Source organism: Felis catus, chromosome B3 (assembly GCF_018350175.1).
Source record: "Felis catus isolate Fca126 chromosome B3, F.catus_Fca126_mat1.0, whole genome shotgun sequence".
NCBI lineage: Eukaryota > Metazoa > Chordata > Mammalia > Carnivora > Felidae > Felis > Felis catus.
The window spans coordinates 66,037,501-66,050,000 of record NC_058373.1 but is presented as its reverse complement, the minus strand read 5'-3'; the positions used below and the strand labels follow the sequence as shown (position 1 = coordinate 66,050,000).

The window sequence follows — 12,500 nt, the reverse complement described above, 5'->3', positions numbered from 1 at the left end:
TTCCCACTTTGAAAGTAGAAGATAATACCTACTAAAATATCATTCAGTACTACGTGTTGGATTTTTATTTTATTTTTATTTTTTTGTCAGGGATTTCTCCTTTGATTTTCTTTGAATCTGCGGTTATCAGTGACTGGTGGCCCAGTTACCTTGTGAAGGTTTCATTTGAATGAATTAAGTACTTCCCCTAAAAATTCAATATCATTTCAATAGATGTAGCCTCTAAAGTAACCTGCAGTGATGCTTCATGAGCAAATCACATGATGTCAGAATGGTATGGTTTCGATTTAATCAAGAAAGAGATTAAAGTGGATGTGTGTTATTTTCAACTTCGCCGCAGCACCGCCATTTGTCAAAGTCAACCTTCTGATTGCTTTGGACCTACTGCTATCCAGGTCTTGTCAAAATAGTAGTCAGCATAGTCTGAAGCAGGTAGACTGGCCTATACAGAGCAGTATCAAACACACTAAAACAGAATTCATTGACTTGTGAATTATGAAGTTAATAGGTTGATCATAAATTTTGTAGCCGTTAATTTATCTTTATAACACTGGCACATCTTCGGTGCATTTTTCTTTTTATTTTGTACCGTTTTATACAGTAGAGTTAAATAGTACTGAATATAATTTTGATGTACACTGTATATCAGAATTCCTATGATTCCAATGCTAGGATTAAATGTCTTGCATGAATACACTGGAGAAGGACATGAGCATATTTAGAAACATATCAAGGAAAGGGTATTTTAAGAATGTGGCTTCTTGGAAAGGAGGCAGATGTAAATATTGTATGCTTGAATTACACTATGATTATGTCTAATCAAATAACTGTATTTTGAGGCTTTTTCTTTTATAATTGTTTGGGCTAATGGATGTTTTACTGTGAGTTGTTACAGTTGGATTTTTTTTTTTCCTTTAAGTAAAATCATGACAGATATTTGATGTTATTTTTAATCATCATACCAGGCTATTGTGAAGTCACCTCTTTAACTCCATACTTGCCAGTAGGCTGACTGCCTGTCAGAAAGCTTTGAAATAGTCTTCTGGATAGAAAATGGTTTTTAAAATCTTCTTATGATTACCATTATGAAACCATTGTCAGTGGTTTATCATTTTAAAAACTAACCGAAAATGTTAAAATTATTTCCAGATTGTACAGCGCATTCAGTTTGAGGAAGATGTGCTGGGTTGTCTTCCTTTCTTTTCTTTGTCTTTTTCATCCCTCCTCCTTTCTTTCATCCCTTTCCGCCCCCCACCCCTTAAAGTAAAGAGCTTTAAAATACTGTGGCTTATATTCTGACACTTTCTTCCCCTTCACAGCAGCGACCTGGCTGGCCTTTGGCAATGAAATTCAATGCACATGGCTCTGCAGTCAAATCATCAAATTTCCCTGTGTGTATATTAGAGTTTTGTAATGTGTTTCCATTATGAAACAATGCGGGGATAATTGTCTTTGGTAGCAATTAGCTAACAGGTTTGTTCAGTGCTATTGGCAGAGGCATCCATCATCCCCCTCCCTGACCACACTTTTTGTCTAGTGTGGACTATGGAGATCAATAGAATTCTATATAGGGGAAATCACCTCAGCTTTAATGAGCTGCAAGTCTCAGTCAGTCTTGGTTTGTATTTTTAATTTTTTCCTTTTAAAATTAGAAATCAGGGGGGAAAATCCTATTCCTTTGGGAGTGGAGAGTACGGTGTATGTACTATTACTTTCACTCGATCAATGCTGAGTTTTAAATTGTTTTTCTTTCTAGAAAAAGGTATAACTAACAACATGGGACACATAAAACATGTGGTTTCAGTAGCATATACTTTAATAATATCTACTTTTAAGGAGTACTTTTTGGCTTTTTGTGGGATAATTTTTAGAGTATGATAATGTACATTCTGCTCAGTGTCTCAGTAGTTAGAATCCTAAGTGGCACTTTGATAACAAACAAAGTGTTGTACTGACTGTTGTCTTGCCCCTGGTTAAATGTTCTACAGTCCTTTAGAATACTTTTGTGCCCTACTATTGCCTACTCTTACAGCAAAACTAACATATTGATAGGATAGAGATAGAGACTGAGTTTCAGAGAAGGTAGGTGACTTGGCCAGAGTCCTAATTATTGCTACATAAAGCTGACCCTAGAGCCCAGATTCCAAATTAAATCCGTTCAATTGAATTATTTTTCTTCCTCCCAAATTAGACAGTGTAGGGAAGTTTACTCACTTTGTGCCATTTTCTTTTCCTCCTGAAATCCAAGTGGGATTTTTAGTTGTTCTGAGGGAGAATAATTAGAATTTTCACAGTTTTCCATGGCCTCAGAATAACCCAATGAGGTAGGTGAGACATAGAAGGCCAGTTTACAGGTTGGGAAACAGACTGTAAGAAGTTACAAAGGCAGGTGGCAGTAGTTAAGGGCATAATGGTGAATGGCGGTGCTCGAATTCAAGCCTTCCAGTTCCTCATCAAGCTCATTCAGTAGAATGGTACAGTGAATAAGGTACCAGTTAGAATAATTGTTGGGAAAATGCTGTTAGAATAGGATTGCAGGTTTTCGTGTCACATCACAGAACTGGGCAAGAGCAGCAGATGAAGAACTTTTTACTGTCGTGCATCAGGTCCGGTGATTGAGCTGTACCCCACTCAGCAGTCTTGGCATAGGGTGTTACCAACAACATTTTGATTGATTATGAGTAATAGGTAAATTACATTTGGGTCTTTTTCTTAAAAATGAAAGTCCTTACATTTTGAACAAACCCTTTATGTATCAAAATACATTTTTCCCCCAGTTTTTGCCATTTTTCTCATTGCACCAATGGAGAGTATAATTGGAAAGTGATGACCAGTCACAGACTGGGTTGCTAAGGAAGGCTGAATTTTAATTCCGTGTTTTATAATGTACCCCTGGGACCTCCCCTTCCCATCTTATCTTGTACAAGAAGGCTAGAGACTTTACCTTTTTTTACTATTGTTGTTACTGTATCGTGCTCCCCAATTTTAGCACACATTCCGCTCCCTGTTAAGTCTCAAGTATTAAGTGTGTGAGTGAATGAATGAATAAATGACTGAGCGTCACAGTTCTTAGTGACATACTATCGGATCCGATTAGACTTTGAGCAGTCCCTTACTAACAGTACTGGGATATTGATTCCTTTGGAATTCCTGTTCTTTGTGCTTCTGCAGTTCATCAAGTGCTCTTTGAGTGCTGTTTGTATCATAAGCACTTGGTACTGTGGTAGATGGAAATAGGAATAAAATTCACAACTTTTCATCAAAGAACTCATAGCTTAGTGGGATGTGTGAGGCACATACATAATAATTATCCTTCTCTATGTGCTTTTAGAGGTAAAAACATGCTGGAAGGAGTCTTCATGGGCTGGGGGACGGGGAGAAATTTGGCTGCAGGCAAAGACAATTTAAGACAGAGAACTGTGTGTACCAAGGAAGGAAAATGGAAAAGTATAAGGTCTGCTTAAGAACAGTCCAGAGAGTTGCTAACTAAAAGCTTATATGTAGATTCATGGTGAGAATTAAAGTTGGCCAGATTCAGTTAGGATCATATGATAAAGATACTGAACTCCAGATCTGGGTGTTTATATTTAAATTAGCAGGCAGAAGGAAAGATAATACGGCAACACTATGAGGAATGATTGAAGTGAGGAATTACTGGATATAGTGAGAAACAATAATTAATAAGCTATTACATTATTCTTGGAAAATGTAAAACAAGTCTGAATTAGGGTTTGCAGTGGAAGTAAGAGAGGAGATAAAGTCTATAGGCATGGCAGCTTACTGGTGACGAGCAAGTGAAAGGAGCCTAGGATGAACCAGAAATTTCAAACTGGCATATCCCATAATAGAGACATAAGAGTTGCTTTGAATTGGGAAAGGTAAAACGTTTGATTCAGTTTGGGCTACTTACATTCAGTTTTGGGCACACCTCATAGGATGTTTCTGTGAAGCTGGAATTTAGAGTTCCTTCTTGGGAACATGGTGTAGATTTGCATCGTCTGTAAATGGAATGTTTTTTTTCCAAGACCCTTTGAATAGGAGGAGGCACTCCCCACTCTCTACGTGACTCCTCATTTGGTTCTTAAGTATTCAGGTTATTACTTAATCCTTCAAATTATTATAGATTGACTTTCCATTTGCATGGTACCTTCAGTTTTTCTGCCCTCTAAATGGTGATAAAATGGGGTGCCTGGATGGCTCAGTCGGTTAAGCATCCAACTTTGGCTCAGGTCATGATCTCGTGGTTCGTGAGCTCAAGCCGCGCATCAGCTCTGTGCTGACAGCTCAGAGCCTGGAGCCTGCTTCGGATTCTGTGTCTCCCCCTCTCTCTGCCCCTCCCCCGCTCACGCTCTGTCTCTGTCTCAAACATAAATAAACATTAAAATTAAAAAGAATAAGTGGTGGTAAAGTGAATGGAAAGAATTAATGTATATTCTAGGAGTAAGTGCCTCAATGGGAGGAAGTGAATGCATGGAACTTCTCTAGCTTAGTTTAGAAGGGACTGTTTCCAACTCTTTGCAGACCTCTTGTTTACTGATAATACATTTTTTAATGGAAAATATTATTTCCTTATATTGCAGATGGGTGCTGTTCAGCCTTTTATATAATTTAAAAACATTTTTTAAAGTCTTAATTAAAAGATTTTTCAAGCTTCTGTACCATACGATGTTTTCCGTTTCTTGAAAGCTCTATGGTATCCTATTCTATACTTTGAAGCTTATTGTCGGGACAGTTCAGGTGGGATTCCAGGGGTAGGAATTTGAGCTTATTTTGGCCCCTAAGTTTTTGTTGATAACAATTGTATCAGTGGGTAGGCATTTTCTTGTATCCATTTATACACTTGCCTTTTACAACTGGTGGAATGAGAAAATGACTTTATTTTCACTAGTTTGAAAAAGAAATATAGAAGCATATTCATTGCATGATAAATGTTAATGATAACGATTACACTGAAAGCTTTTGTCACTCAAGAGGCTCTGAATTGGAAATTAGATCTCAACTATGCTTTATATACAATGTAGTCAGTGGCATTTAATGAAGTCTCTGTTATCCATGATCAAGGATGGTTACTTGAAATTAAAAATAATCTACCTTGGCTGTTAATGTTGATATACTGAAATTCTTCCTCCCTATTATATTTTCCTCAACAGCTTGTAAGGAAACTTTAAGATAGAAAAGCAAACTGAATCAATGAACAGGCTGTTAGGGGAGGAGGGAGATGTTGGTGAGAGGGTACTTGGTGCAGGACCAAAGGGATTGGGGATTGATTCACAATCTGAAAGACAAGAGTAATCAAGGACTAATGACAAGCTGTTGCTTGATTTTGACAGAAATAATCCCCATCACCCTCACTGGGACTTCGGGGAGGGTCGGGAAATAAAAATTGGTTCACATAGCCTTGAAGACAGGCTAAATGAAGTAAGTCAGACGCTAAAGGACAAATATTGTATGATTCCATTTACATGAGGTATTTAGAGTAGGCAAATTCATAGCAACAGAAGGTAGAATGGTGATTGCCAGGGGCTGGAAGGAGGAGATAGGGAGTTATGATTTAATGAATATGAAGGGTCAGTTCAGGAAGATAAAGTTCTAGAGACGGGTGGTGGTGATGGCTGTTCAACAGTATGAATGGACTTATTACTACTGAATGGTACACTTAAAAATGACTAAAATGGTAAATTTTATGTTATGTATATTTTACCGCAGTTAAAAAAAAAACCTTTAAGAAAAGTGGTTCATGCATAAAAAAGTGGTTATATGTACAAAATTTTCTGGTGTAGGCCTGATTTCATGTAAATTTTTTTTTCTGTTTAGGGAAAATGAATTTACAGTACAGTGGAATCGTCTTAGAACTTTAAAAAACACTTTTATTTACATAGATTTAAAAATAAGAAAAACCATATCTTATTTTTTAGTTTGATATGAGATATACTTTATTGATATTTCTGGTAATTTCAGAATATTTATTGCAGAACCATGTTGATTTGTTTTTCTTCTTTAGAAACACAATCACTCTATACTAGAAACACTTTTTTTTAATGTTCAGTTATTTTTTTAATGTTCATTTATTTAGATATTTTTATCTTAATATTTATTTACAAATGAGAAGGGGCAGAGAGAGAGAGAGGGAGAGAGAGAATCCCAAGGAGACTCTGCACTGTCAGTGCAGAGCCTGACTCGGGGCCCGAACTTACAAACTGTGAGGTCATTACCTGAGCCAAAATCAAGAGTTGGGCACTTAACTGACTGAGCCACCCAGGCTCCCCTACAAACACTTTTTGTTTATCTTGAGAGGAGTAGTTAATTTGGATGCCAAATTATATTACACAGTTGACCCTTTTAATTAAGGAGCTACTTTTGTTTTGTAGATTTTTTGTAATCAGATAAATTGACTAGGGGTAACAGAATTTTTGTCTGAGTCTAGCGAGACACCGAATTTTTTTCTGAAGTAATTATATTTATAACTATGAAGTAGAATGTGGAAATTACAGGATGGAAATCAAGTGATTTTTTTTTTCTCCCCAAATGATGAAATGGACTAAATTGAGAATTATGTGGCTTGTATTTTTCAAGGGGGTTAACAGGTTAGTTGAGTTGCCACCAAACCTCGCCTCTTTGCAGTTGCTGCCTTCTGCTGTCTACTCTTCGGCAGCATCCCTGCCATCACCTGTCCCTTCCCCACACACACAATGCGGTTGGGGGAGGGTGGTGCTGTGTTGTCACAAAGGTGTTCTTAATTGTTGTGCCTCTTGTGTGGATCTGTGTTGAATCCTGAGTTGTATTCTCCCACTTAGTGTTAAGATTACTTGGATACCAGTTTTGGCCTCCGACTTTAGAGTTCCTTTCAGCCTAATTCTTTGTTTCTGCAAAGAAACTTCTGAACTTCAAATTTGCTTTTTCTTCTAGAGTTGGAATGCTCCGTACCTCCACATTCCATGAGTAGAGCTCATCTCTTGGCTGTTATTGTTTGCCACTTTATCCACTGGCTTAAATCACCTTTCAGTCTTGGTCCTTATCTCTTTATTTAGTTTTTGGCTGCTTAAGACAGTTCAAGTAAGCAATAATAATACCTGATATTTATGTAGCACATCTTATATGCCAAATACTTTCTAAGACCTCTACTGCTTGACATTGAATCCTCAGAACAACTTTAGGAGACAAGTAGTGTTATCACCCCCATTTACAGATGTGGAAGCCAAGGCACAAAGATCTTAAGCCAGTTGTCCCAGGTCAGACATTAAGTAGCAGCATTCTGCCTCCAGAACCCATGCTCTTAGTGATTGTGTTAAACTTGCTCCCTAGGAAAAATAGTATTTTGTCACCCAACTCTGTATTGTGAAACTTGTGTGGATAAATAGTTTTCATGAGCCAGAAAGCTTATCAGTCAACACTGTAGTTCACAAATGTTATTGCCTGGATACAAACTCATCAAATTTCCCAGTGTATCCAAAAAAGGGTCTTATTTTTTTGTAACTCTCAAACAGACTTTTAAGAGCTTGTGTAATTCATTTACTTATGTCATATAGCACTATATGTCTTTATAAAAAGGAGTCTTAACATATAAGTGCTTAACCTTTACTTCTTAATGATGAGCTTTTAAATTGTTATTGTGCTGACATAATTAGGTGTAACGCCTAAAATGCTTTGTGTGTATAGCTATAAAAAGAAAGTAATGTGATCTAGGACTGACAGTAAAGCTGTATCTAGGAAAAAATCCTATGGAAGGTTGAAATTGAATGTGGTAACTGCAATTATCTAAAAGGAAGTCTATTACCTTATGATAAAACTGTCAAAATAATGATTGGGTACTCCCACAAATTGTACGGAGAATCAATAAAACCAATATTACGTCACGGTTTGAGAATTTAGGAATTCCACTTTCTCCTAATTCATGAGAGGATGCTAATATATTTAAGAATGAGATAATTGTAAGGGCTTTTTTTCCTGCTTCATTTTGTAAGTAACTCTTTGCTTGAGAAGCTTGATAAACAGCATTCTTGGAAAATATGAATAGTATATATTCATTAACCAGATAGAAATACACAGACAACGCGAACTACTTTCTTTTGCCTTGCAAGGACATGAAATGCAACATTTTGAGTGGATCTTTTTTGTTGGTGGTGAATAACTTCTGCTTCAATGAGGGCCCTTGTTTTGACCATTTGATCTCTGATGTCATTGTATATAAGCTAGCCTCTGTATTTTAAAGAGGATTACCAAATTATTCTTGCTACAACTAAATGGTATGTATAGGTAAAGGTTTTGTCTACTTTGCTAAGCCACCTAACCTCCAACTTCTCATTTTTTTTGTCTTTTGATCTAAGAGGACATTTTGTATATTAATACAGGAATAATTTTTGGTTCCTGCTCTTGGTTCATCCCCTGGTCTCACATCTATATATATTAGTTGACTTGAATTACATATTTTAATATACCTACCATTTACTTACAACACTAGGATTGAGAGGATATTAAGGAATTCTGTAGATAACACATAAAACATGTGAATGGAACCTTACTATTTAAAAAAGTGGGTTTTTTTTAATTTTTTAACGTTTATTTATTATTGGGAGACAGAGAGAGACAGACCGTGAGCAGGGGAGGGGCAGAGAGAGAGGGAGACACAGAATTGGAAGCAGGCTCCAGGCTCCACGCTGTCAGCACAGAGCCCAACGTGGGGCTCTAACTCCCGAACCGCAAGATCATGACCTGAGCGAAGTCGGATGCTCAACTGACTGAGCCACCCAGGCACCCCAATTTAAAAAAGTTTTGATGTTGTTTTCTTTTTTTTTTAATGTTTATTTATTTTTGAGAGAGACAGAGACAGAATGCAAGTGGGTTAGGGGCAGACAGAGAGAGGGGGAGACACAGAAGCAGAAGCAGGCTCCAGGCTCTGAGCTGTCAGCACAGAGCCTGACGCGGGGCTTGAACTCACAAGCTGTGAGATCAGGACCTGAGCCGAAGTCGGACGCTCAACCAGCTGAGCTACCCAGGTGCCCCGATGATGTTTTCTTTGATTAGTGTAATAACTCTTTGACATGGATAAGGCAAATGTTATTTTGTGGTCTTATAAATGAGAAGCTCGGGGTAAATGACCAGCCTAGCATTATGCTTAGAAAGGGCAAGAACTGGGACTTGATCTCTGATCACCCACACCTACCTGCTCCTTTACTCACCCTCATGATGTGTCTGAATGCACAAAAGAAGGAACAAAAGCAATGAGAGGGAAGGGACCTAAGTCTTCTGATTTCAGAGTCATCTTCTTTCCATTATTTAATGAATGTGAATTAACACCATTGTTTAGATATTGCCCTGTGTGCCTAGCTACTTTTAATGTGAGAAGAGTTTATCATATTTCTACTTAAGTCTCATCTGTTACAATTTGTGTGTATCTCCTCTTGTAGAGTTGGAATCCCAACTAGCTATCCCTTACTAGCTATCACCTTGGGTAGCTTCTTTGGCAGCCATAGTTTGCTTATCTTCAAAATCAGGTAACGTCTACCTTTCAGTGTCATACAGATTAAAGATGATTTTGTAAAGTACCTAAATCATAGCATGGTGCTTGGTACATCATAGACACTCAAATGATAGTGACTCTTGTAGCGATAGGCAGTAGTATTCTAGCAGTTCCTTAAAACATACAAAGGAATTAATTTATCCTTCATTGTCTTTTAGTACTTTTGAAATTTGAATTCTGTGATAATTTTGGAGATTCTGAAAACCTCTTCAGATTCTTTTTATGATGCTCTGTATGGGAAGAAATTAATTATGGTCCTATCAATGCAGCATAGAATGGGAGGAGGAAGTCAATTTCCTGAATTCTTTTACTAATTTATTTATTTCAATTTAATGTATTTTTTTCTTCTAGTAATGAAACAATAGCATGTTTGGCCTGCTTATATATATACTGTGGAAATTTATAACCCTTTATTCTGCTATGTAACTGTATCTTATACTTCGGGAATTCTTTTAGCCAATTGCAGCAGGATTGCTGTCAAAAGCAACAGGAGTTTTTTGTTTCTGTTTTTGTTTTTTTTTATGGTAATCGAAGGGTTAAGTTTTTCATGAGCCCATATCTGGGGGTAGCAATTCCACTAGAAAGCTAAAATCTTTCTTAGTAAAATTTTTATTGGGATAATTTTAGATGTACAGAAAAGTCGCAAAGATAGTACAGAGAGTTTTCCCTATACCTGTCACTCAGTTTTAATTACCCGTAATGTTATCATTTTACATTCCTGTGGTACATTTGTCACCATTAAGAAACCCATGTCAGTATATTACTATTAACGAAACTCCAGACTTTATTTAAATTGCACCACTTTTTCCACCGGTGGCCTTTTGCTGGTCCAGGGTCCAGTTCAGGAGCCCGTATGGCATTTAGTTGTTGTATTTCCAGCATCTCCCCTGGTGGATGACAGTTACTCAGCCTTTCCTTGTTTTTGAGGGCCATGATGGTTTTGAGGAATATTGGTCAGGTATTCTCTGTAATGTCCCTCAGTTTTGATTTATCTGATGTTTTTCTCTTGATTAGGCTGGGGTTACAGAATTTGGAAAAAAATAGCACAGAGGTGAAGTTTCCTTACCATCATATCCTATCAGCGAGTACATGATATCAGTGCAATTTATCTCTGGTTATGTTAACCTCAGTCTCTTGGTTAAGGTAATGTTTGCCGGATTTCTCCTCTGTAAAGTTACTGTTTTTCCTTTTCTGTACTCTGTTCTTTGAAAAAAAGTCACTAAATTTAGCCCACACTCAAGCTGGAGGGGATAACTTAACTCCACCTCCTGGAGAGGAGGATTATGTTGATGTTATTTGGGATTCTTCTGTAAGGAAGTTTTGGCTCCTGTATGTATTTATTCAGTCATTTATTTATATATGCATACACGACTTGTGATACTTACTTTCTATTTGGGGTTATAATCTCACTAGACCACTTTTATTTAGATTCAGGAATTCAACTGTGCTACTCATTCTAATCTTTTAACCAGACCTCCCCCATGTTACCATAAACTAAGCAGACATATGTCCTTGCCTGTCATTCATCTCAATGATGAAATTATTTTATGTCAGTCCCAAGTAAAGCCCTTTACAAACCAACTGATAAATTCTCTTTAGTTGCATTCTCTCCTTTACGAAGAGTGTTGATGCTATAATAAATGTCAAAGAAAGATTTTCTCAGTCTGATCTAAAATTTCATAAATCTGTTATATTTATTAACAAACACTTTTTTGTTTTGTTTTTGCACATCAACTAGTTTTGGTTATTGGGGCAATACTTTCTGAAGTGAAGAAATCAAAATAAAAGTGAATTCCTTTAAAACCTGGGCCTGAATTTGGTTTTTTTCCATACTCCGTCATACCCCTCTGAATGATCAAACATGCTGGTCAGTCAGTGAACACCTTTGTCCACAGGGCGTGGGGTGGGCAGAATGTTCTCTGGCCTGTGTATTTGGCTTATTTTTTAAAGTATTTCTTGTTTCCATCTTGGTGTTCTTCCTTTTCCATTTTAGCTGTTCCTGTTGAGTTTTTAGCCTATTGATAAACATTTGGTGAAAAAAACTGTGGCTTGTTTAAGAACTCTCCTTTCAGTGATATTTTATGTAGTTAGTTGCTTCTGTTTAAATTCTCGGCAGCGGGAAAGAGATCTTACTGTCTCTGGGGATGAAGAAAGTAGGCTGCACCATTCACAAAACCATTTGTCTGTTGCATGTTCTTTGAGTCAGCACTGGCATTGTGATGTTCTTTGTCTGGGTTTCCTTGCCTGCTGATTGGAAAGTAAGAAACCCTATGTTTAGCAGAAGTATGAAAGGCAGAAGGACTAGGGGAAATGAGGTTGACAAACAAGTGACAAAGGGGCAGATGTTATTGTTAAAATTCCCTTATTTTTTTTATCAGTCATTCTGACATATTGTATGTCTCCGTCTCTCTTTTCTCTCTCTCTCTCTCGCTCTTTCACAGAACATGTGCTCCCTGCTCTGTGAAAAGGTGGGTCTAATGGCTAAGTCGGGTTATCTGCCCTCAAGAGGCATATGCTCTGCTAGGGAGATAAGACCCTCACGCAGACACATATTCAATGTAGATTAAAATTATTACCCCATCAAACATATTAATTTGTTCATTCCACAGTTTTTGTACTTATAACAGATGTGTTATCACAGATGTAAGGAATCATTTTGGATCTAGGAGAAATTTAGGAGATATCATCCTTGTTTTCTCCTAAAGGATAATGATGTGACTTGTTTTAAATAATCATTTTATGAATTTTGATGTTTTAAAATGTGTTCTACCTTGGCAGTACTGGTAATTTATTTTCCAGGAATTAAAATAAAGTACACAGAATTTTAAAAACCTTCAAAACATCAGCTTGCTTTTGGCATAGAAAAAAAAAATGGAATGTTGTTAAATTTTATGAATTTAAATTTTTTTAATTTTCCTGAGATTTTATATAGCAGAGGAGGTAAAACATTTTTTTTCACACCGTTTCTCTTTGGTGCTCTATT

At 36.9% G+C, this 12,500-nt stretch overlaps 1 protein-coding gene across 17 annotated transcripts in view; it reads left to right on the top strand.

The window, feature by feature from the left end:
* Positions 1-12,500, top strand: part of CB3H15orf41 (chromosome B3 C15orf41 homolog) — a 296,333-nt gene that overhangs the window by 61,776 nt on the left and 222,057 nt on the right. The window lies entirely within an intron of this gene.